Source organism: Hyla sarda, chromosome 3, assembly GCF_029499605.1.
Source record: "Hyla sarda isolate aHylSar1 chromosome 3, aHylSar1.hap1, whole genome shotgun sequence".
NCBI lineage: Eukaryota > Metazoa > Chordata > Amphibia > Anura > Hylidae > Hyla > Hyla sarda.
In genome coordinates this window covers 109,110,602-109,136,913 of record NC_079191.1, presented here as the reverse complement: position 1 = coordinate 109,136,913, position 26,312 = coordinate 109,110,602, and the positions used below count along the sequence as shown (strand labels likewise).

At 43.2% G+C, this 26,312-nt stretch overlaps 2 long non-coding RNA genes across 3 annotated transcripts in view; one reads left to right on the top strand and one right to left on the bottom strand.

Moving 5' to 3' along the window:
* Positions 1–26,312, bottom strand: part of LOC130361610 (uncharacterized) — a 159,120-nt gene that overhangs the window by 19,392 nt on the left and 113,416 nt on the right. The window lies entirely within an intron of this gene.
* On the top strand, positions 1,219–8,032 carry LOC130361612 (uncharacterized). Its single transcript, XR_008891082.1, has 3 exons — positions 1,219–1,345; positions 2,137–2,244; positions 7,944–8,032. It is a non-coding gene; the product is annotated as an uncharacterized LOC130361612 (long non-coding RNA).

The window sequence follows — 26,312 nt, the reverse complement described above, 5'->3', positions numbered from 1 at the left end:
CGAACAAAATTTCGCAATTCAAAAAAACTTCACGAATATAACGAATATTCGAATTTCATGAATATGGGAATTCAAATATGGCATGTGCCACTCATCACTAATAATAAACAACACATTTTAACCCTGAGAGGACCCATGTGGCTGCACTTTAGTGGCATAATGAGATGAAATTCAGCAGCGATAGGATACGTGTAGATGTATAACGAATGCAAATTGGTGGTAACAGGACATATGTAACTGCAACTGACCAAATGCAACACAATCAGCTGCTACAAGACCTGAAAAAGACCAGTACCATGTAATGCAAGACAACTGTAATAATTCATAGGAAAACCCATAGTAGTAATATGCCATGAAAGTCAGCAGTGACAGACACAAAAGCAAAATGCAATGCCAAAACTGAAATATTTTAATTCATGACCTCAGTGCACCGTAACCGAGGTGCGCTGCCACAGGTGCTACATAGGGAACAGGTGAACCGCACAGTGCATGCCTAAAAATGAAAGCTTGCACGACCTTGGACCTAATAATGCCTGGCAGCGCTCTGAGCGTGGGCTCAGAGGAATGTGTCTACAGCGCTTCAAATGTAAGTTCTGTGTTCCGAGCGAGGGTATATATAATAGACAGGTGTGTACAATCGAACTGGGTAAGATGTCAAGGGAGATATCATGGAGTAACAGTAGTGTACCCCTTAGATGATTTGAGCAGAAGTAGAAATGAAAACCGGGTGTTATGTGGAAGGGATATACAGCCCAGAACAAGACACGGCAGAGAACAACCAACACAATGCATGCCCACATTGACCCCCAAACAAACACCTGAGTGGTGGCAGTAAACGAGCGGCAAGTAGCCCAGACGGATGCTGCTGCATCAGCCAAACACAGTGCAAACCCGTCCAGCAGCAATCAGCTGGGAAATTCAATATCAGGACGCCTGCACCCTGCACCAAAATGCCGGTCTGTGAATGCCACCCACGCACAGGACGTCAGGCACAAGGGGCGTTTATAAAGACCCATGCCCCTCCCACAAATACAGGCCTGCGGGCTTAACACTTGTCAAATAAGTTGTCCCCATCTATCACTCTCTGAATCATGAGTTCCAGGACACTACATTTGTTTCATGAAAAGTTAGACAATTTTCTACTATATTTTCTGAACCAATACTCTAGTATTCAATATCTCAGTTTTTATTTACTGCAACAGGAACCTTCATTGTTGATTTGTTGATTGTGGAGTATGCATCCTGAAGAAAGCTTCAGACTGTGGCCTACACCTAGAGGCCTTTCCTCACCTACACCAGAGCAAAGGAAGTAGTCCAGCTGCTGCTGCTCTATGTGAGAAAGGAAGTAAGTATATATATATATATATATATATATATATATATATATATATTTATTATTTTTATATTAGCAAATTTTTCTTTCACTTTTCTTTTCTTTTCTTTGCCCCCTCCCCCTCCCCCCTCCCTTTTTTTTTTCCCTTCCCTTCCTGTGCTCCCATTTTATTTGAAGAGGAGGAAGTGAGCTGAGCACTCTGTATTTTTATAGGAAGAATAAAGATCTGAGCCCTGAGGTGGCATAGCTGCCCAAAGAATATATAACTGTGGACAGAAGGTTTAATTAGAGGGAAATAGAGGAGTTACCCCTAATATTTGAATAGAACAATGCATTCTCGTAGTTGATCAATGCACCCTCGTATTTATTTCTCTTTTCCCCTTCCTGGGTCCCCATTTATTTTGATGAGGAGGTGGGAGCTGAGCACTCTGTATTTTTGCTGGAGTGGCTAAGCAAGTATACTTTTTTTTCCTTTTTTTTTTCCTTTTATTAATGTCTCACTACCATTAGATGTGCATATTCTAAATGTAATATTACTGATTAATCTCATGTATCCCCTTCTTTGGCCGGTATAGCCGACGTTAGAGTATGACCAGAACGACTGATCATAATTCCTACCGGGCGTGGATAAAACGCCTGTTCTGCTTTTTTTATTTTTGTTTTCTTTTTCTTTTTGTGTTTTTTTTTTGGTTGTTTTCCAATGTTTATTTTTGTGAAGCTTTCTTTGCTGTTGTTGTGATTTATAGAATGAATGTGGGTGAAACTGTGAGAGTTCTTATCTGCCTCCCCTTTTTCTTATTTAGAAACTTAATTTGGGAAACCTTAGAAAGAACAACAAGCGATCCGTCATGGCACTCCGTCTGGTTTCTATGAACTGTAGGGGTCTGAACTCCCCTTTCAAAAGGAATAAGGTATGGAGCGAAGCACTAGAATTAAATGCAGATATAATGTGTATACAAGAAACCCATCTAAACCCCAATGATACACATAGATTAAAACATAAATTATTCCCAACAATCTACCATGCTCCAGCTAAAAGCAAGAGAGGAGGAGTGGCGTTAAGTAAAACAATTTCAATAGCAGATCCCGAGGTAGAGGTGGACAGAGAAGGGAGATTTGTGATTCTAAAAGGTAACATAAATGGAGTTAATTATGTGATAATAGGAATCTACGCCCCGAACACTAATCAAGATAAATGTTTGCGCTCTGTTCTTCGTGGAGCAGCTTTTTCCAATAGAGATAATGTTGTAGTGTTGGGGGATTTTAATCAAACTATTTGGCCCTCTGTGGACTCTACCTCCAAAGGGGTTCACAGAGAACCTATTCAAATAACTAAAACCATCGTAAATTATGATCTGTTTGATATTTGGAGAATACAAAACCCGACAGAAACTGACTTCACTTACTTCTCACATATTCACAAAGTACACACACGTATAGATTTTTTTCTTATAAATAGATCTTTATTAGAATCTGTAATGGCCTCGGAAATTAAAACAATAACCTGGTCAGACCATGCCCCCATAACACTTTCACTGCAAGGAAAGCGGACTTATCCGCCATATAGATGGTGGAGAGTGAGCCCTCATATAGTTCTGAAGGAGGAGTATAGGTCTGCTTTGTCGGTATTTATTGACTCCTTCTTGGGAATAAACAGAGGGTCAGTCTCTTCAATGTCTACAGTTTGGTGTGCTCTGAAAGCGACTCTAAGAGGGCAAATAATCAGTCAGACAGCGGCATATAAGAAGGAAACCAGGCATAAAAGGACATCTTTATTGCTGGAACTGGCTGAAATCCATAGGAGAAACAAAAATCAATATAATACCGTCACAGCTACCCGTATTACTAAGATCACTACAGAGCTACATAATTTAGATCTATACAAATTCAATATAGCTCTCAGAGAGAAAAAATGGATAAATACTGGTTAGCCAACAGATCAGGAGCTTACTTAGCCAGACAGATTCAAAAACGGAACAAACGAGATAAGATTGCGTACATAACCTCCCCTTCAGGTATAAGGGTTTATGATCCAAAGGGAGTGGCCGATACCTTCGCCGATTATTATAGGAATTTGTATGATTTAAAGGACGACTGTTACGCCTAGCGCTCCGGGTCCCCGCTCCTCCCCGGAGCGCTCACGGCGTCTTTCTCCCCGCAGCGCCCCGGTCGGTCCCGCTGACCGGGAGCGCTGCACTGTCATGGCCGTCGGGGATGCGATTCGCACAGCGGGACGCGCCCGCTCGCGAATCGCATCCCAGGTCACTTACCCGTCCCGGTCCCCTGCTGTCTTGTGCTGGCGCGCGCGGCTCCGCTCTCTAGGGCGCACGCGCGCCAGCTCTCTGAGACTTAAAGGGCCAGTGCACCAATGATTGGTGCCTGGCCCAATTAGCTTAATTGGCTCCCACCTGCTCACAGACTATATCTGCTCACTGCCTCTGCACTCCCTTGCCGGATCTTGTTGCCTTAGTGCCTAGTGAAAGCGTTTACTGAGTTTATCCATACTGTGTACTTGACCTCCTGCTTGCCATATTGACTACGATTCTTGCTGCCTGCCCCGACCTTCTGCTACGTCCGACCTTGCTCTTGTCTACTCCCTTGTACCGCGCCTATCTTCAGCAGTCAGAGAGGTTGAGCCGTTGCTAGTGGATACGACCTGGTTGCTACCGCCGCTGCAAGACCATCCCGCTTTGCGGCGGGCTCTGGTGAAAACCAGTAGCAGCTTAGAACCGGTCCACTAGCACGGTCCACGCCTATCCCTCTCTGGCACAGAGGATCCACTTCCAGCCTGCCGAATCGTGACAGTAGATCCGGCCATGGATCCCGCTGAGGTTCCCCTGCCTGTTGTCTCTGACCTCACTACGCTGGTCGCCCAGCAAGCTCGACAGATCGCCCAACAAGATCACCAGCTGTCGTACTTGACCACCATGACACAGCAGCTTCAGTCACAGCTACAGCAATTTCAGTCACAGCTACAGCAGCAACAACCATCTCCTCCGCCGGCTCCTGCACCTCTTCCGCAGCGAGTGGCCGCTCCTAGCCTCCGCTTGTCCCTGCCGGACAAATTTGATGGGGACTCTAAGTTTTGCCGTGGCTTTCTTTCGCAATGTTCCCTGCACTTGGAGATGATGTCGGACCAGTTTCCTACTGAAAGGTCTAAGGTGGCTTTCGTAGTCAGCCTTCTGTCTGGGAAAGCTCTGTCATGGGCCACACCGCTCTGGGACCGCAATGACCCCGTCATTGCCTCTGTACACTCCTTCTTCTCGGAAATTCGAAGTGTCTTTGAGGAACCTGCCCGAGCTTCTTCTGCCGAGACTGCCCTGCTGAACCTGTCCCAGGGTAATTCTTCAGTGGGCGAGTATGCCATCCAATTTCGTACTCTTGCTTCCGAATTGTCATGGAATAACGAGGCTCTCTGCGCGACCTTTAAAAAAGGCCTATCCAGTCGCATCAAGGATGTGCTGGCCGCACGAGAGATTCCTGCCAACCTGCAAGAACTTATACATTTGGCCACCCGCATTGACATGCGTTTTTCTGAGAGACATCAAGAGCTCCGCCAGGAAAAAGACTTAGATCTCTGGGCACCTCTCCCACAGTCTCCGTTGCATTCTACGCCTGGGCCTCCCGCCGAGGAGGCCATGCAAGTGGATCGGTCTCGCCTGACCCAGGAAGAGAGGAATCGCCGTAGGGAAGAAAATCTTTGTCTGTACTGTGCCAGTACCGAACATTTCTTGGTGGATTGCCCTATTCGTCCTCCACGTCTGGGAAACGCACGCTCGCACCCAGCTCTCGTGGGGGTGGCGTCTCTTGATTCTAAGTCGGCTTCTCCACGTCTCACGGTGCCCGTGCGGATTTCTCCTTCAGCCAACTCCTCCCTCTCAGCCGTGGCCTGCTTGGACTCTGGTGCCTCTGGGAATTTTATTCTGGAGTCTTGGGTGAATAAATTCCGCATCCCGGTGACCCGTCTCGTCAAGCCGCTCTACATTTCCGCGGTCAACGGAGTCAGGTTGGATTGCACCGTGCGTTACCGCACAGAACCCCTCCTAATGTGCATCGGACCTCATCACGAAAAAATTGAGTTTTTGGTCCTCTCCAATTGCACTTCCGAAATTCTCCTTGGACTACCGTGGCTTCAACGCCATTCCCCAACCCTTGATTGGTCCACAGGAGAGATCAAGAACTGGGACTCTGCCTGCCATAAGAAGTGCCTCTCCCCCCCTCCCAGTCCCGTCAGGCAAGCCTCAGTGCCTCCTCATGGCCCCCGTCCTCGTGTCACACTACCCCGTGCCAGGCTTCGCCCTCTGCCCTCCCTCCCCATTCCCACTCCTGCTGTACTGCCTGCCGTTGAGGAAACCCTCCATTCTTTCCCGGTGTCCTGATCCCAGGGGAGGCAGTTACCGGTCAAAGAAAAGGGGAGACCTAAGGGGGGGGGAACTGTTACGCCTAGCGCTCCGGGTCCCCGCTCCTCCCCGGAGCGCTCACGGCGTCTTTCTCCCCGCAGCGCCCCGGTCGGTCCCGCTGACCGGGAGCGCTGCACTGTCATGGCCGTCGGGGATGCGATTCGCACAGCGGGACGCGCCCGCTCGCGAATCGCATCCCAGGTCACTTATCCGTCCCGGTCCCCTGCTGTCTTGTGCTGGCGTGCGCGGCTCCGCTCTCTAGGGCGCGCGCGCCAGCTCTCTGAGACTTAAAGGGCCAGTGCACCAATGATTGGTGCCTGGCCCAATTAGCTTAATTGGCTCCCACCTGCTCCCAGACTATATCTGCTCACTGCCCCTGCACTCCCTTGCCGGATATTGTTGCCTTAGTGCCTAGTGAAAGCGTTTACTGAGTTTATCCATACTGTGTACTTGACCTCCTGCTTGCCAAATTGACTACGATTCTTGCTGCCTGCCCCGACCTTCTGCTACGTCCGACCTTGCTCTTGTCTACTCCCTTGTACCGCACCTATCTTCAGCAGTCAGAGAGGTTGAGCCGTTGCTAGTGGATACGACCTGGTTGCTACCGCCGCTGCAAGACCATCCCGCTTTGCGGCAGGCTCTGGTGAAAACCAGTAGCAGCTTAGAACCGGTCCACTAGCACGGTCCACGCCTATCCCTCTCTGGCACAGAGGATCCACCGCCAGCCTGCCGAATCGTGACAACGACCCCAATACAACACAGCCTTCTAGTAAAACGATAAATGATTTTTTGACTCAAATCAATTTACCTAAACTTACAGAATTACAATGTTCTTTTCTATCCCGGCCATTCTCAAAAGAGGAGATAAGGAGTCAAATAAGCCATCTAAACCCAGCAAAAGCTCCCGGTCCAGATGGCCTGTTAAGTGATCTATATAAAGTACATATGGATAAACTATCGGGAGTGCTTACAGAGGTATTTAACGAATTTTCCACTCTGGTAACATAAGGGGAGAAATGTTGGAGGCTACAGTAATAACTATCCCAAAAATGGGAAAAGATTTAGCCTTAACCTCAAGCTATAGACCAATTTCTCTGTTGAATGAGGATATTAAACTGTATGCTAAGGTCATAGCGGCTAGATTAAATGAGTTTATACCAGATTTGATTCAGATAGATCAGGTGGGCTTTGTGAGGGGTCACCAGACCTCGGACGGTACTAGACGTATGTTGGATCTGATTGACCTGGTGGAGCGCGGTCGGATTCCTTCTCTGCTCCTGGGTTTGTATATGGAGAAGGCATTCGACCGCCTGCACTGGGGGTACTTGCAGTCAGTGCTAGGGAGGTTTGGCTTCCCCTCGGGGCTAATTGGAGCCATTATGGCTTTATATTCGGTCCCAAGCGCAAAGGTAAGTGTAGATGAAGCAATATCCAAAACATTTTTTATCACAAACGGTACGAGACAGGGGTGCCCCCTGTCCCCGCTGTTATTTTTCCTGGCAATAGAGCCCTTGGCGGAGAGAATACGGGGGGCAGCGGGAATACAGGGCATTAAAGTAGAGGAGAAGGACTACCGTATAAGCTTGTTTGCGGACGATATTCTCATCTCATGCGTTGACCCTTTAAACACCCTACAGCAGGTCATGGAAATTTTGGAATGTTTCAGTAAAATTAGTTATTACAAACTAAACTCATCTTAATCAGTGGCCCTTTTAATACATATAGATGCAGATATCAGGAAATAGCTTGAAAAGTTGTTTCCTTTTCAATGGACAGATAAATCTTTAACTTATCTGGGCATTGACCTAGCCCCCACTCCTAAACAGTCGATATATTAGCAAATTTGCTATAGGGGAGATTACTGGCTACTGGGGGGGTTGCTGCCTATTGTGGGGAGAACTGGTTACTGGGGGATTATTTCCTTTTGGGAGAATGACTCTGGCTACTAGGGGGATAACTGGCTACTAGGGGGATTACTGGCTACTGTGGGAACTGCCTGTCTAAATGAGGCATTACCTGTTTACTGGAAGGGGGGGCAACCAACCTAATTGAGAGATTACTTGCTTACTAACATACCCAATCTTACTGTTTGAAGCACAAAGGGGGGCACTGCCTCAGTTTGGGGTACTTTAGATGGGGAGATTGTGTAGAGTCAGGGTGCATTTTGGAATAAAAAGGAGCCTGAGATGTTTTTCTGCTTCATTCTGTAGAAAAGATTCATGGCTGGAAGAAGTCGGCATGGCGATTACAAGAAAGAAGAAAAAAAGAAAGAAAGAGAACTATTTCAGGAAGACGTCAACTGTGAGTAACTGCTGGAATCTACTGCTATTTGGTCACTAAATAGGAAATGTTTTGTCTGTATATAATTTGTGTCATCTAATAACAGTATGGCTCTGGGGGGGTGTCAAATATTGTATCCTCTCCAGGTGCCAAATACTCCCCTGCTTGGGATTTAAGAAAACAGTGAAACTCAATGCACTCAGTGCCTGCACTACTGGAGCCGGAAGTAGTTGCTTCTGCTTGCTGCATAGTGGCCAGGCCTGATTACTGCAGCTCACCTCCTATTTATTTGAATGGGAACTGAGCTATAGCAACCTGTCGCCAAAAGTACACAATGAATGGAGCCACCTACTTTAAGCTCTATTAACTGTGTAGTCAAGGCACCCAGCTGATGGGTGTTGGTATCATGCTTTTGATGGTTTATGAAAGTGGTAGACCATCAATCATATTAGCCTGGAAAACCATTTAAATTAATGAAGCAGTTTTGCTTTTCACTGTACAGTGAGAAATAAAAGGTGAAAGGCCAGCACCCATGTTTTCTGGCACCCAAGAAGCAATGGCCTATCATAAGCTAAAAAAAAATTCTAACAATAGAAAAGCTACTATAAACAAGTAACCAGCTATACTTGTTGAACAGAAAAAAATAGCTAACCTTCTGTATAATATTTTTATCATACATTCAACTATGGGTCTCCATACTAGTAATACTTTTGTCACGTTACCTGACGGTTCTTCTTGCATCTATTCAACCTTCTCCACAGCAATCTGGTCTGAGGAAGGTCAAGTTAGACCAAAACATCACTTATTTTGATTGCTAATAATAATCAAACACATGTTATCACCTAAAGTGGAGTGCCAAGTCTTCCTTTCCAGGATCATACATCAAGTTATCCAGGGCAACAGGAAGAGGAGGGGAATATTATAACTCAGGTCATCACAGGTAATAACATCTAATCAGTGAATCATCTTTCCTCATCATTGATTCAGATGATAGATTTATTTGACACATCCCAAATTCGGAGACTAATCTGACTTGTCAATCTTGTTTTCTTTGTGTGTCGTATGACACCTTATATTATATTCCATTCTGCGACACTTTATAGCTAGGCATATTCGTGCATTTGTTACTTCTAAATGCAATGTTTTATTATGAACCTAAAAACAAAAACAAAAAATAGTTTTGCTATTTAGGTTGCTAACCGGGAGTCATGGCATGCTAAAAATGAATGTTAATTGCAAGTACATCCTATTTAGCACCTTTTTAATTGTGATCAGTTAACTTTGTGACATTCAGTGATATATTGAAAGTAATGGCTTGCTAAAGAGGTTGGACCCTGCGTTTAATTCCCCAGTGACTGATTTGATTAGTCTATTTGAGTAAGAATAGGGCAACACAAGGCTATGCTAATGGAAACCAAACAATAAGCCATCACTAATCACAGACCTCAAGGTTGAAGTGAGGTTAATTGTCATGCTGGTGGTATTTGAAAAGAAGTGTTGACTGGTATATTGCACTTTAGGGCGCGTTGTATTTGAACATGTAGCCTAGGGGGCAGAGGTTTTGTTGTTTTTTACTTCTGTAATGCAAAGCCTCTTTACTTACAACTCTCTACAGTTACCTTTAACTATAGTTAAAAACAGAGGGTGCATGCATTTGACTTACTTAACTTCTCAAAGTCAGTTGACGTGCTCTGTGATGTATACGGTATTAATAATAGAGTTCAACGTACACCTTTGTAATGGATATTGCTACAATATGTATACACAGTATGGTAAATTTCCTTTTGTCCACCATTAATGGGATCCGATAGGTGTTTTATTCATAATACCTTTATCATGGGGAATTTTTATATAAAATATGCAACAAGTCTCTTCAATGATTTTTGGTGATCCTTCATTTGCTATCAAGAGACCGATTTGTGAGTTATTCATAATTAGTCTATCGTCACTTTAGACATCTACATCTAGGGCAATGATTCCAGTTTCGCATGGCCTTAATGAAAACTACTATATACTTCATGGACAGTTTTAAAGGGATAATCTAAGATTTTGATTTTTTTTTTATAACAAACAGCAGTTACTCATGTCTTGATCCTACACTGATGCCTCATTCAGGCTCAGGTCAGCACCCAGTTCTTCCTTTAGGAGATGACATCACATGGCTGTTTCAGTCAATGAGTGCACTCAGCAGTAGCATGTAATACTCTTAACATCACCGATCAGTTATAGGAGTTAAGATGCCCAGAATTTGACTACTGAGGCTCTTTCAACACTAGTAAAGTAAAAAAGTGTCAAATATAGCAGTAAGGTTTACATATGCCCAGCAATCCAACATCGATGCCATCCAAAGCGGCTGTACCAGATCAGACAATGTTGAATACAGTATCACTGTGTTCTATTTCAGCCTGTGAGGCACGGAACGGGATGGATTTACAACCAGCTTGTTGCATCCAGTGCTCATATACAAGCTGGTTCCGATTATCAGACATATGTGATCCCAGTCTATCAAGATTAACCACTTGGGCACATTCACACATACCATGTTTGCTACAAATTGAATCCTGCCGATTTTAAGCTGCGGGTTTGAAGCTAGCAAATCAATATAACTAAATAAATCAAATCTGCAGCATCAAATCCACCGAAAACACAGCACATGTACAAGCCATATCCATAACATTATGTATATGACTGTTGTTACTATTTTAAATATCAGGGTTTCTAATAGGGATCTGTTGCATTCTCTGAAGAATGGGTGTCTGGAAATTGATTATTTATACCACATAACCCATAAAAGGAGTACTCTGGGATACCAATTAGTTTTTTAAACTTCCCAAGCCTAACCTAATGGACTGAGCGGTAGTGTCTTGTATTTGGCCCCAACACTAGATAGAAGATTGGGGTCAGGGCCACATACGTCACACTGCCACTCAGCCTATCACCGACCAAGGCAGGACATCGCTGCGGCCGGTTATTAACTAAGCTGCTACATACTCAAGTCAGCCTCCTTGGAAAAGAAGGATTGTGGAGCTATTTTCAAAATCCTTTCCTTTACTATGAAGAATGAGTGTAAAAAGTAGTACTCCGGGATACCAAAATGTATCCCTATCCTAAGGACAGTGGATAAGTGTCAGATCTCCTCTACGGTGCCCCAGCTCTCCTCCTGAATGGGATGTGTTTAACCAACGCATGAAACGGCTGCTGAAACGCCCCCTCAATGCAACTCTATGGGAGAGCTGGAGCGCTGCACTCTGCAATCTCCGGCTCTCCCATAGAGATGCACTGAGGGGGTGCGTTGGCCGCTTCTTTGTGCAGTGGTCAACACGCTGTACTGAGATGGAGAGCCAGAGCCTTGTACATGGGATCGTGCAGGTGGGGGGTTGTCAATCTGACACTTATCCCCTATACTTAGGACAAGGGATAAGTTTTTGTATCCTGGAGTACCTCTTTAACACTATCTTCATTTCAAATATTTGTATATTTATTTACAATATTGTTTTCAAACAGCCTTAATATGATATCCTTATTTTTAAACTTTATTGTATTTACACAGAAAATGCTAAAAAAAATTCTTATAGTGTCCTGTCATTCTAATACTGATATCCGTTTCCTAGAAACTGATCTCAATTTTTGTTAACACTTAATAGCTTCCATCTGAAAGATCTGAAATCTACCACATTGCCAATTATCAGTTTACAACACAAAGTGACACAATTTCCTTCTGTATAGTTCTGACTTGGGATTCTAATTGGCAATCTATTTATTTGAGACTTATTTATATATATAAGGGGGTATACATTCAACGCCCAGGGCCCAGAGAGAAAAGGCACCCAGAGCATGGGGTAACTGGCTCTTTTGAGCCTTACCTTCGTGCAGCTGGTAATGTTCAGCGGCAAAGAGGTTGCAGGTAGCTCAGAGCACATGCCATATATGCATGTAGGCAGCAGTGGGTGGGACTTGGGCCAAAGGATTAAAGCACAGACAAGCTCAGTATACCGGGAACAAAAGTTAGCAGAGAGTGGTAACCCAGGGGAGGAGGAGGAGTCAATTCAGGCAATTCCTACATTTCTCCAACACAACAGTGCAAAAATAATATTTTTGGGAGGGGGCATTCAGGTGCATATGTAACCCAGTCCGGCTCTCTGTCCCGCGGGCCCCATAGCAGTTGCTTGGTCTGCCTGTATAGACGCAACACCCGTGCTCAGACCCCAAATTGCAAGTAATCCTTTATCTTGTTCATAGGGGACAACTTGCCCATATGGAAAACACCTTTAATGGCCTCATTGGAAGAGGAGAGTGTGTGCTTAACAGTCTCTTTCCTTCCCCTCTATTTCTTAACTGCCACCAGCTATTTTGATTGACGCAAAAGGCAACACGGGACAACATTCATGTGTAGTGTGGTGGGGGTTCCAGCGGTGAGACAGACATTTATGAGGTACCCTATGCAATAAATGTAAATAATCAGAATACCTATCCCACATACAAACCTTGTTGATATGGAAACAAACTGCCCCCAAGTCCTCTTAGTGGCACAGACAGTCTGAAGGGGTGTCACTGTGAAAAAGTGACCAAATTCTTAATGTGCAATATCTACACTGCTTGGTATCTAAAAGGTTGTCTAAGAACAATAATGCCCATCCAAGTGGTTTACATTGTATAGAATTAATACATTTTACTCCATATATTTAACTATTATATATGCTCTGACTGAGGAAATGGGATATTGACCGTCTCTGCAAGCAACCAGAAATATTGTCTGCTGTTATCACTTATGCAATCTACAAGCGTGGACATAGATCTCCTAGCCTGAGCAGAAGATTCTTCCAGACTAGCTAAACTATGAATGCCAGGGGTACATTTAAAGGAGTTCCCCTCTAAGACTTCAAACTGTGTCTTCAAAATGTGGACCACCAGCTGTTACAAAACTACCACTCCCAGCACGCTCGGACAGCCGTTGGCTGTCCGAGCGTGCCTGGAGTTGTAGTTTTGCACCACAGTTTGGAGACCACTAGTTTATGTTCACATGAGTGTTGAGACCGGTGGCATGAGTTTCATTAGACTCCAACAGCAAAAATAGCAGTCTGCATTGCAATGGTATTCTTGTTTTGTAAATATTGCATCTATTTATAAATATATACGATGTATATATATAAAGATGTAAATTCTCTGTGGACAGCCTCTGTATAAAGCAAAATGCACTCTGAACTTACACAGACCTTATAACTATCACTAGAATTGTAGTCCCTTCCCCAGCAGAGGTTGCATTTTGTTTTGCACCTACACACGCTACATACACAGTAGGTTCTATTTTGTCGGACTGTAATAAAGGGACCACTTTGTCTGTGGACAATTGCCGAAAGTAGAGCACAAAGGAATCCCATGTGAAGATGGTTAAAAGTGCAAATTGTTAATGCCATCATTATTCTTGATCCCAAGGTAAGTGCCCTGACAGATGGCAATGCTAACCGCTGTGTGGCCAACCTCCAACAGACAACATATTGACAGGTATTGTAGTTTATATACCTGAAAATATGTAAAAATATTAAATAAGATAGGGTCCGTTGCCATATATGGATGTAGGGTCTGTTCACTATCCCCAAGCAGGAAGACACAGTATTTTGTTCCTTGAAGAGAGACTTGGATGTAATTTCTGCGCTAACCATTTTATGTGTCTCTGTTTGGCCACAGATAGAGCCGGAGTCCCTGCACTGGCGGGCAAGAGAGAGAAAGAGGCTGGAAGCAGCTGGAGAAATACAAAGAGAAACAACTGAAGCTTGAAGCATCTGATGTGTTTCCCTGCATGCTGCCTGATGTCTTTCCTTCTATTAGAAAAGGAGGCAAACAGACAAAATGGTGGGGGGAGGGGACAGTCATATCGGAAAGGGGATTAGGGAAAAGGATTATAACATAAGGTTATGGAAGGAGGAGAAATAGAAGAAATGGTAAAGGATGTCAGGATCAGGATGAAAAGGAGAGATGGTACAAATGATAGAATGGGAAAATGTACAACACAAACTGCAGACATCACCACCGGAGAGATGACAGGACGGTGAAGCCAAAAGATAGAACAAATCCTGAACCTATTTACAGAAAACATAAAAAAGCAAAACAAGATAAATAGGAGCCCATAGTTATTTTGCACAAAGCTATCTTCAAACAATGTTGTCATCCCAGGCGTGCCTCCTCCCTGCATCCCCTTGTTCTCTATTTGAAGAAAAGAATGGGAATGGAAGACATAGGGGGCATTACAGGCTTTTTTTCAAGCTTGACTGATGAAAAAACAACTTTATGACCCTTGCTTTCCTCCAGTGTCCCATGTTGCTGTTTTTGCTGCAAGTAACTGGTGTGAGGCTTGTGAACGTCGAGAACATTGGTACAAAATGGCTAATATATTTATGTAACATCCACTAGGTTCTTCACTGTAATGGAGTGTGTGCTCCTGTAAATGGACAATCAACTCGAAGAAGACGTTTCCCAAGCCATTTTATGATATATAATATTGAGGTTAGGAATTTTTTTTATTTGACTATCCTACAGGGGCTGTAAAGTTAGTGTAGTTCATAATATAGTGTCTGTACCTGTGTGTGATGGTTTTCTCACAATTCTTCTGTGATTTTCACTCCAATATTTATTTTTAACAGCATACAAAATTACTGTTGTCTCAGATTTTTCCCAGGTTGCAATGCGGCCGAGACCTGACTCACTAGTCAGCTGATGACAGGGAGCCTGTCTGCTTAAATTGGTGGAGGGATCGCTTGGTGGGAGAGAGGTCAATCTGCAACTAATGCACCAGCTGTAGGCACCCTGATCAGGGCCGCTCTGTAAGGGGCCCAGAGCTCCAGGGTGCGCGTCTGGCCCCGGACTTTTTTTTTGTCTGTATCAGTGAGTGACTGTCTGTCACTCACTGACCACTGGGGGCCGCCATCTGTCTCGGATTGAGCAAGACAGTCCCATTTCTGGGATCAAGTCCCATTGTACCGGAACGGCCCCCTTCTGTCCCGCTTGTAAGCAGGCCCAGCGCACCACATAGTAATATAAGGCAGCTGCCTACAGCACACACTTCCGCAGCCACAGCCTTCTTTTTTAGGAAGCCCTAAGACAACACTGGTGGGGCTGCGCTCCTCTATCTAGTTATCTGCTGTCAAGAGGGCAGCGCTTTCACATTACCCCCTCCCACCGCAGCCAAGATGCTGATGGTATAGGACCTGTGATGATGTCGCTATCATGTGATCATCATGTGACTGTGAAGGATTGATGTAATAGTGGTTGAAAGACCTGTGTGATGCTGTGGAGGAGGCGGGGCTGAGCTGAGCTGGAGTGGAGGTCGCATGTCACCCCAGTAGTAAGTTAATAACATGTAACATGAGGATGGGGTTTGTTACAGTGTGTCACCCCAGTAGTAATGAGATTACACGAGGAGGGGTTTGTTACAGTGTGCCACCCCATTAGTAAGGAGATTGCATGAGGAAGTTTGTTAAAGTGTGTCACCCCAGTAGTAAGGAGATTACATGAGGAGGAGGTTTGTTACAGTGTGTCACCCCAGTAGTAAGAAGATTACATGATGAGGAGGTTTGTTACAGTGTGTCACCCCAGGAGTAAATAGAATACATAAGGAGGAGGTTTGATACAGTGTGTCACCCCAGTAGTAAGGAGATTACATGAGGAGGTTTGTTACAGTGTGTCACCCTAGTAGTAAGAAGATTACATGAGGAGGGGGTTTATTACAGTGTGTCACCCCAGTAGTAAGGAGATTACATGAGGAGGGGGTTTGTTACAGTGTGTGACCCCAGTAGTAAGGAGATTACATAAGGAGGAGGTTTGTTACAGTGTGTCACCCTAGTAGTAAGGAGATTATATGATGAGGAGGTTTGTTATAGTGTGTCACCCCAGGAGTAAATAGAATACATAAGGAGGAGGTTTGTTACAGTGTGTCACCCCAGTAGTAAGGAGATTACATGATGAGGAGGTTTGTTACAGTGTGTCACTGCAGGAGTAAATAGAATACATAAGGAGGAGGCTTGTTACAATGTGATACAACAGAATTAAGGAGATTACTTGTGGAGGAGGTTTGTTACAGTGTGTCACCCCAGTAGTAAGGAGATTAGGGGAGTGGCTTGTCCCTCTTTTCTCTCAGCAAAAGTTGGGAGGTATGCAGTTGCACTGTAGTGGAGCAGAGAATAGTTGCCCTGCTGTGCGGGGCCTTCTACTGCTATGCTGGCTATCGAGGAGGAGAGCGGCGTCAGCGACGTGAAAGGAAGAGGAGCTGGAGCCTGCCCTGAGTACTGGAGGGTGCTTTAAAAAAATTTATAGATAATATGACTTGGTGCCGAGGGCCCAGGGCAGAATTCTATTGCAGTGGCAGCTAGCTGGGGCCTGCTGCCTGGGGGCAAGGGCTAAGGACTACAAGTATATGGGGCGAGGGGGGGGGAACAATTAGCTGAGAGAGGCCTACAACTAACTATATAGGGGTAAGTTGTGCCCACATAGTTGTTGTAGGCCCTGTTTGCAAATCGTTTCCCCAAGGCCTACAACAACTATAAGGGGGCAACTATTAACCCCCATATAGTTTGGGTAGGCCTCTCTGTTAATAGGTGCTTTTATTGCATAATCCCTTAAGGACACAGGGCATAAGTGTATGCCCTGCAACCACTTTTGCAATTTAAAGGGTGCTCAGAAGTTTAGAGTTTCATACCCAGAGGGTCCAGGCTGCTATCAGCAGCAGGGACCCATAGCTAATGGCTGACATCGCCGATCGGGCGATTAACACTTTAGAGGCCTAAATGCGGGAAATTGGCTCAAGTGGGCTAATCAGTACCACTAGAGATGAGCGAAGTTACAGCGATTTGATTCGTCACGAACCTCGTGGCTCGGCGTTTGCTGACTTTTGACTTTAGACTGCATAAATTAGTTCAGCTTTCAGGTGCTCTGGTGGGCTGGAAAACGTGGATACAGTCCTATAAGACTCTCTCCTAGGACTGTATCCACCTTTTCCAGCCCACCGGAGCACCTGAAAGCTGAACTAATTTATGCAGGCTAAAGTCAGCAACTGCCGAGCAGAGAAGTTCGTGACAAATTGAATTACCGTAACTTCACTCATCTCTAATTACCACCGTGATTAAATCATGTCCTATAGGGATAAAATTATTGTGAAAAAAATGTGTAAAAGAAAAAAAAAAAGGGGTCATGGGAATATGGTTGGAGTCGGGGCAGGTCATGGGGGGCCCAGGCCTTGAGCTGTGTAAAGGGCCTCAAAATTTCTGATGGCAGCCCTGAACCTTATTGAAAACCACAGGTCTTTTGAATGTATGCAACTCATTTATGTTTCAATGGGTGGGGTGGCTGATGTGTGGGAGGGAGAAAAATGGAATTATGGAATTTGTAGGAAAAAAAGAAAAAGGAAATACCAGTTCACAAAAAGCTAGCCCCAGTGTTATGGTAATCTCACAACATAGCCATTTAGACCCAAGACAAGCGCAGATCCTTCCTAAGCATGTCCATTACTGTCTGCCAGGTACGTACTAAAATCACATTATGGCGGATTACCCCTTTAAGCTCATGGGATCCTCCATGTAATGATCCTTATATATGTAACTTATATTGTTTGCTTTAGCACCATGTATTATCAGCATTGTAACTCAAGGACCACAGACAGTTCAAGGAATATTCTGGCTTATTTGTAAGGCTTATTTTCTAGATACATCATACATGCCCAATGGGTGAGGCTCCTACCTTGTGAATCAGGAAATTGAGGGTTCTGTGATTTATTTTCAGCAATCCAAAGTGGCCAATGGCAGCTTGCTTAAAGGGGTGCTCCACTATTTTATAACTTATACTCTATCTCCAGAATGGGGCCTTCTCTCTCCCTGTGCGTGAAACAGAGTGTCGGAATGTGCTACATGCATTCTCTATGGGGGAGCAGGAGATACACGAGTGCTGTACTTTAGTATCTCCGGAACTCCTATAGACAGTGCATAAAGGGTGTGCTGACACACTGCTCCATGCACAGGTAGAAACAGGGCCCCATTCTGGGGATTTGCAAATGTCAGAATCCCTGTGAGCAGACACTTATTTCCTACCCTACTGATAAGTTTTAAAGTTGTGGAGTACCCATTTAAGGAAACCTGTCACATTAAACATGCAGTTTTATCTGCAGACATCAAGTTATAGAGCAGAATGTGCTGAGCAGATTGATATATGGTTATGTGGGAAACATTCCAGGATAACTTGTTATTTATACATATAAAGCTCTATTTATTCTGGCTAAGTAGCTAAGTGGGCAGTCCTACTCAGTAAATGACAGCTCCCTTTATGCACACTGATACGTATAGCTGTCAATCATTGAGTAGGACCGCCCACATGAGTACTAAATGAGTAGATGTTTACCTGAATAGCTGTTTTGGAATTTTTCACACAGAACCGTTATCAATCTACTCAGCTCCTTCTACTCTATAATATGATGTCTGTAGATTGGACTGCATTTTCAGTGTGACAGGTTTCCTTTAAGCGCTCCATAGATTAAAAGGGGTTTGGTCACCAATAAAAAGGATGGATTCTTGGCCATCACCAGCCAGTTCACAGGGCTACACCATTTTCTCAACTCCCATTAATGTCTATGGGAATTACACAAATCTCATAAGACAGCCAACACATCTGTTTTTGATTCCCAAAGAATCTCCAGAAGCCACAAACAGGCTGGAGATGGCCGGGAAGCCATCTTTTTCATTTGTGGACAAACTCCTTTGATGGAAAGAGTGATGATAAGATGATAAAATTGTTGGATCTCTAATCCTAAACCTTACCAGTTTATGCATCAGTCTCAACAGTGGCTAACAGTGGGTCAACAGTGGTGTCACTTATGGGCAGGTAAGTAGTGCACACTATTCTCACCTACCCCTATCCCTGCCTATTCACGTACCCGCCCTAGATGACGGGTCCGTAACCACAGTGACAGCCCCTTCCTAGACAAGTGATGGGAGTCACAGTCAAAATAATAATCTTCAATAATACAGACACAGGTCCAGGTACAGTAGGGAGCAGACAGACTAACAGAAACAAAACTAACACATTCACACACAATAAGTCAATGTCCACTATCCATGTCAAAACCAGGAGTCATCAAAGTACAAAATAGCTAATACCAGAGAGAAGTCGAGAAGAAAAGCCAAAAGTCACAGATACCGGATAAACAAGAATTAATAGGGTAAATCGCTAGCTACTGAAGTTTAACTCTTTTGCAGACACTGAATGAGAGCAAACTGCCAGGTTTAATAGGCAACCCAGCAGTTACTCTCATCAAAAGGTAAGCTGACCAGCCAGACATCCAAGCATAACCCAGCAACAAAAACAAACAAAGAACCTGTCAGAACCTTTTAAGCCTATAGGTTCTGACAAGTGGTGTCTGGATTCTTCTACCCTGCCACCTGCCACTGCAGCTTGTTGAAAATCCAATGTTCCAGAGATTAATAGGGCTGTAAGTAGTTGCTCATTACGACAGACTGTCAGGTACGTGAATGATGTTTCTGAATACACACATACTCCATCATTTCTGTTGATTCAACTCTCTCTCTGTATATAACATTGGAACATGGTGTTATAGGCTTAACTATTGAGGGTGTTTGTTGTATATCCGCTGAAGTGTTAAAATTGTTGGCGCCATAATATTTAGGTTCCACACTTACCATTGTAACAATTTGTTGCCAGGCACTTTTGGTTCAGCATATTAAGCATTGTATATATGCCACACTTTTGTATTTATGGCTACTCATACTTTATTTACATGTTTGTTCCTCAGATGACATCACATGTGGGATGCATCCCATAGCAACAGAAGAGTGTAGGAAGTCTTGGGAGTTACTGGTGTTTGAGTAAATATATTTATAACCTTGTTTTATTGCAGGATAACTTTGATCCTCAATCTATCTTTCCTACAGCATATTACTGAGGGGTTTAGAGTTCTTTGAGGTTAAGCCATACATAGTGGCACAAGGATGCTACCGCCACAGCAAACATTGTTGCCACTTTGGCAAATTTATCCAGAGGTCCCTCTCCTATCACTGTAGAGAGGAACAGAATGGTGTGTTTATCATTTTGTGACTTTTTTGCATTGTTTTTTGGTGATATTTTTACTAAACATAATAAAAGTTATGTATTAAACACCAAGTAATTTAGGATATTATAATCTCAACTGAAATAAAGTTTTGAAGAAATTTTGAGATAAGATAATCATTGAAGGCATATAAATGACGCATCAGAGTAAATAATGTATCACCTATGGTGACCAATTTTTTACTTTACTTTTCTAATAAATTAAGCATTTCATGTATTATATAGATCCTCCTCGGCACATAGCAACACAACAGCATGCTGCCTAACCCATATGGTTAGATGTTAGAGAACATAATTTGGGCTATTGATCTGAGATTCTATCTGCAATTGTCACTCTATGGTTTAGGCAAATTCAACACTAACGGCAACAACACAATCTCCTACTGCAACGCTGCTTATAAAATATAATTTCTAAATATTACCACAGGGCTATTCTGTCAGTTCTGTAATGCAAAGGTTAGCGCCAGCTGGATCTGGTAAACCATGGAACCCGTAGACGGGTATACAAAAATATGTTAATCCTGATAGTAAACATCTTCACTCATAGTCAGACATCACTCAAAAAATGAATTTATTGCACACATATGGGATTATTTTTCACTGACGGATCCAATCATGAGCAGCGTTATTGCAGCGTCTTATAATTTATGGAATATGTATTAGGGATTCTCTGGCCAATGGTAATTAAAATTCATAAATCATTTGTTTTCTGCCACAACCGTCCAGCTTTCAAATGAAAAAATGAGAATTAAATTATATTTCTATTGCAGTCTAGATCGTGGATTTGGCAGTATAGTGATTTGGCAGATGAGGATACAGTTTGCATAACGCCAAGAAATTTGTTGAAAAGTTTTTTGATGCAATTTTCAATTTGGTGTGACACTGTAGATCTCTTCTAAATTATTTTGGATATTTTGTGTTTCCAGAACTGAAAATATTGTACTGAGCTGTCTTTGTTTCTAGTGATAATCCCTCTGGGATTCAGGGACAGAATGGATCATTAATCCCTACAGTTTTCTTTGTCTACATATCACTTTTCTATTCCCCAAATGATGATATTCATTAACCACAGCATCTGCTTGAACTTGTCTATCAACTGATAAAGTGCTGATCTATGTAATAATAGTGAACACAGCGGAGCAAATCTATAAAATGCATTTCAAGGGTCTGTATTATACATCCGTTGTGTCACTAACATAACTGAGATATCCTGACACTCATGGATGGATGACAAGTTTGGGATTGAGGGATATTACTGTTTTCAATTCTTTGTTTCAGAAAGTAAAATGTCTAGTGCACTGTTACATTACATAACAGCAAAGTATTAGCATAGAGACCTAGACTGCCTCATAACTTTATTCTTCCATGAATTATATGTACAGTGCATATTTTCACTGTTCAACACCTTCTGGTCTTGGTCTACAAGAAAGAGGTGCATCACCCAATCACTGGCCACACTGGTGACCTGCTAGTTTTTGTGCCAAGATTGAGACCACAAAGGTCAGAGCAGAAACAGCAGCAGTGGCTTGGGGTAGGTGAGACTTTTTTTTTTTTTTTTTTTTTTTTAGCCCAGTCTGATGACACATAAAAACCCTGCGATTGTTAAAAATGCCATATTATGATGCTGTTGCCCCTTCATTTTACGGGAAAGCAGGAGCAGAACCCCCACCAATAACACATTAATGGGCTGTCCTAAAGGTAGGCTGACACTTTTTGGTCTTGGAGTACATAGAAGAGGTGGCAATAAACCAATCACTGGCCACAATGGTGACCTGCCAATTTTTGTGCCAAGACTGAGACCACAAAGTTCAGAGCAGTGGCAGTGAATTGGGGTAGGTGAGATTTTATTTTTAGCCCATTCCGATGATGCATAAAATTAAGTCCCTGGACCACCCTGTGATTATTGGAAATGCCAAATTATGATGACATGGCCCCTTCATTTAATTGATCATGGGGAAGCAAGGGTAGTACCCCCACAAATAACACATTGATGGGCTGTCCTAAAGGTAGGCCATTACTGTAGAATCTCCCTTAGTGGACACCTCCCAATATCACACAGTTTTTAGTTCCCCTGCAGCGTCCCATAAGACTTAATGTATTTGCACCCTCCAAATAGGGAACACTCCCAATAGAGGATGCGGACACACCCAATAGGGGACAAAACACTCCAAATAGGGGACAATAAGGGATAAACACTCCCATTAGGGGAAAAACACTCCCAATAGGGGACAACCAGGGCCCTACCTTGCACACAGGGCAGCCTTCAGGGGGGTACAGCCAATACCCCAATAAGAGGCCCAGGCCCCCGTGGCACCCCCTGCAGAAGACTGCTGTTTAAACAGTTTAAACAGGCCCTGGGACTGGTTTGAGTGGCATTGGGGCTGCTTTGCTTATGGGTCGTTCCCCCTGTGTCACTGGTGTTGCGGCGGTGGTGGTTGCCGCTCAGTGCTACGCCATTTTATGCTAGGGACGTTAGGGACCCACTACTTACAGGTGGCCGTGAGGTGGCTAATGGGCTGGCACTTCATGATCATAAAGTACAATAACCAACTGTTAGTTTAATAAATGTAGCTGAGAAGCATTGTGCATGTTGTGGATGTGTGACCCATGTCTGTTTTCTCTATTTGAATTGACGCTGTTTAAACAGTGGTCTCCTGCTTCTGTACGTCCGCCTGCCACAAGATTTACCCCCTCTTCCCTGACCCCCCGTGCCAAATCATCCCCCGTTATTACCCCCTGTGCCACATCATTTCCTCTTGATCCCCACTGTGCTATTTAATTACCCCTTTATTACCCTCTGTGCAAATAATTCACCCCCTCTTTACCACCCCTGTGACACTTCATAAAGAGGGGATGATGAATTTACACAGAGGGTAATAAAGGGGGAATTAAATGGTACAGGGGGGGTCAAGAGGAAATGTTGTGGTGTAGGGGGTAAGGGGGGGATAATTTGGCACAAGGAACAGGGGGAATAAGGTGGCACAGGGTAGAAAGGGGGGGATGAAATGATAAGTGATAAGGGGTGATTAAACGGCACTGGGAGATTGTACTGTAATATTGCTTTTTATCTAGTTTTATAGAAAATAACACTATAATGAGTACAAAAACCAAAAACCTGTATTCGATTGTGGGTCTAATAATAACGTTAGTGGATAACCACCATTAGGTGAAATAACCAATAGAACTGACCCAAATATATTATATGCTCTATGATCTCCCAAAAACCACACTGTATATACACACAAGAGAATAAGGAGTCATTTCACCAATTCATATAAATAATATATTTCTTTATTAAGTAGCATAAAAACAAGAGAGGAAACAATCCCCAAGGGGAGAAGAAACAAGTGGCAAAAAACAAAAAGGTGTCACTCCGAGCCCCTCCAGTAACCCTTATAACAACATACAATTATGAAATATTACTGTCCCCAGTAAAGTGCATATGCATAAATCAAGTAACAGGATACCTATATGTGCAATGATGCAAAACAGTACTAAAGTGCAACAGTATTACATAGTAAAAGATAGCATTATCCAGTGTCCCATAAGAAAAGTCAAAAACAGCACCACAAGGTATATATGCAAGATTAGGGGGTATACATACAGAAAATATCCCAAGTAGGGAAGAGGAGATCGGAGCGACACCGATCTCCTCTTCCCTACTTGGGATATTTTCTGTATGTATACCCCCTAATCTTGCATATATACCTTGTGGTGCTGTTTTTGACTTTTCTTATGGGACACTGGATAATGCTATCTTTTACTATGTAATACTGTTGCACTTTAGTACTGTTTTGCATCATTGCACATATAGGTATCCTGTTACTTGATTTATGCATATGCACTTTACTGGGGACAGTAATATTTCATAATTGTATATTGTTATAAGGGTTACTGGAAGGGCTCGGAGTGACACCTTTTTGTTTTTTGCCACTTGTTTCTTCTCCCCTTGGGGATTGTTTCCTCTCTTGTTTTTATGCTACTTAATAAAGAAATATATTATTTATATGAATTGGTGAAATGACTCCTTTTTCTCTTGTGTGTATATACTCTATAATGAGTACAGTACAGTATCCAGTAATCTAGAAAGATTTTTCTAAATCGAGGACACTTTTTTATTCCCCGTGAGTGTCCGCTATTGGGAGATTCTACTGCAATATAATTTATTGGAAAACGCTTAAAGTAAGGATTTACGCCAAAGACAAGACTTGCCATAAGTTTGTAAATCAGATGTTATGTTTGCTTTCCTTGCAGAGAAACTCATTTTTTCTGTTTTGTTGCAGCAGCCATTTTAGTACCAACAGAAAGCGGAGTCATATTAGTTATGGTATTTGATTTCTTGTGTAAGAGAACCACTTTCAAACCACTATTTAAAGTGTCACTGTCATTTAAAAAAAAGAACAGAATGTTCTTTCAAGTTTCCAGTCCAGATGAAGGCAGAGGAGAGAGTTAAAAAGAAAAAGTAATTCTAGTGTGGTGTTGGGTGAGGGTAAGGTGCAAATTAACCTTTTCGTGATGCCAGGGCGTGGTTAGCCTATACACTACCCGAGGTTGAGCCAGCTTCTCCTGGGCCAGGCATGGGCAATAAGTACTCTGACGCAAGGTTACAAAAAAACTGACTTTACTAGACCAGGAAAGATGATAAAATTTGTTACAGCTCAGATTGGTATAAAGAAAGGTGCAGGGTGAACCTTGAAAGCTTATCGGCTTGCTGAGATATGACTGACCTGCTGTATGGCAACCCAGGCTTGACTTTAGTGACTTGTATGACTGACTTGAGTTGAATCCCTGGGACTTTAGTGCTTACCGCTAGGCTTGAAATTCACCTGGGTGCAGGGGTTGTTCTTTTGCAGATGCATGGTTGTTGGATTAGACTTGAGGCCTCCTCAGAACACCTCACAAACTCACTTCAAACTTCTCCAATCTATACCTCAGCATAAACTGAACTCTGAATTCCAACCACATTATATAAGGAGAAGATTTGGAGCACTCCCATTGGGCAGATAAGTCACATGGTTCACCTCATGCACATTCCACTGACAACAAGGTTTCCAAGAACAGGGATTACAACAACAGGTACATAGAAAATGGCAATACATTAACAATAGCATAATATTGAGGTAGTGAGTCCTGGGTAGTGTGGGCCCAAGATGGACACTGAAGGTAACATCTGCCACACAGGATGGGTAGTATGCTATATTCTGTACTGAGTCACCACACTAGTACCTGCCATTCCCACCTGCAACCTGTCACCTGATACCTGGACCTCCAATAGAGGCAAATATGACCTTGGGCATACAATATGTAAAGTGTGACCTCTATTCTTTTTGAAGGGGTCCTCCACTTTTCACATTCCTGTCTAATTAGAAGCACCCACCCTACAATGACAAAAAGATGATCACGGGGTTTCCCATCTTTGAGACTCATTGTTTAGCTATAATCATTGGAGGGACCTGGGTAGTGCTCAGTTCCTCTGCTGCAACACCACAAAAAAATAAAAAAAAATAAAGCAATACGTAGAGCCCATTGAAATCAATATATTGTTTATGTTACCCAAAGACATGCCAAGATGAGAAAGATGCCCTGTTGTAGCCTCTTTCTACTCTGGCTTACAGATATATACCAACAGGGTATTGGAAAAGTTTTTGTTTTTTTTCGAAACCAGAACACTCCTTTACAGAGGACCTGACATCTCTGTTTTAGTAAATTCTTGTACATTCTAGAACAGCTTTTAGTAGCTCTGTATTAAGGCTACTGCGTCTGTTATTCTTACTAGATGCAAGATTCTTACTAATGACTAAATGGTCAACTGGGTATTACCATTCGGGAGTGTTCCTTCACTATCTGAAACAGACGAAAATGCCAAAAAAATATATGAATATGCCTCCAAGTGGTAACACCCAATTAACAAATGAAATGGCACAACACAGAGCTATAGACAAATATGCTCCCAGGCTGTTAGTTCATGGGGAATGCATGTTCTTACCATAAGAACTGTGACTGTATGAAACAGTCTACCACAGGAACTGGTCAAAACAGGAACAGTTGAGGGCTTTATAACAGGGGTAGATAAATTCCTAGAACAATATAACATTAATGCTTATGCAAAAATATAGAATCCCTTTCCCTTTCTTTCACCCATTTCCCTTCCCTTCGCCTCCTTGGTTGAACTTGAACTTGATGTACATATGTCTTTT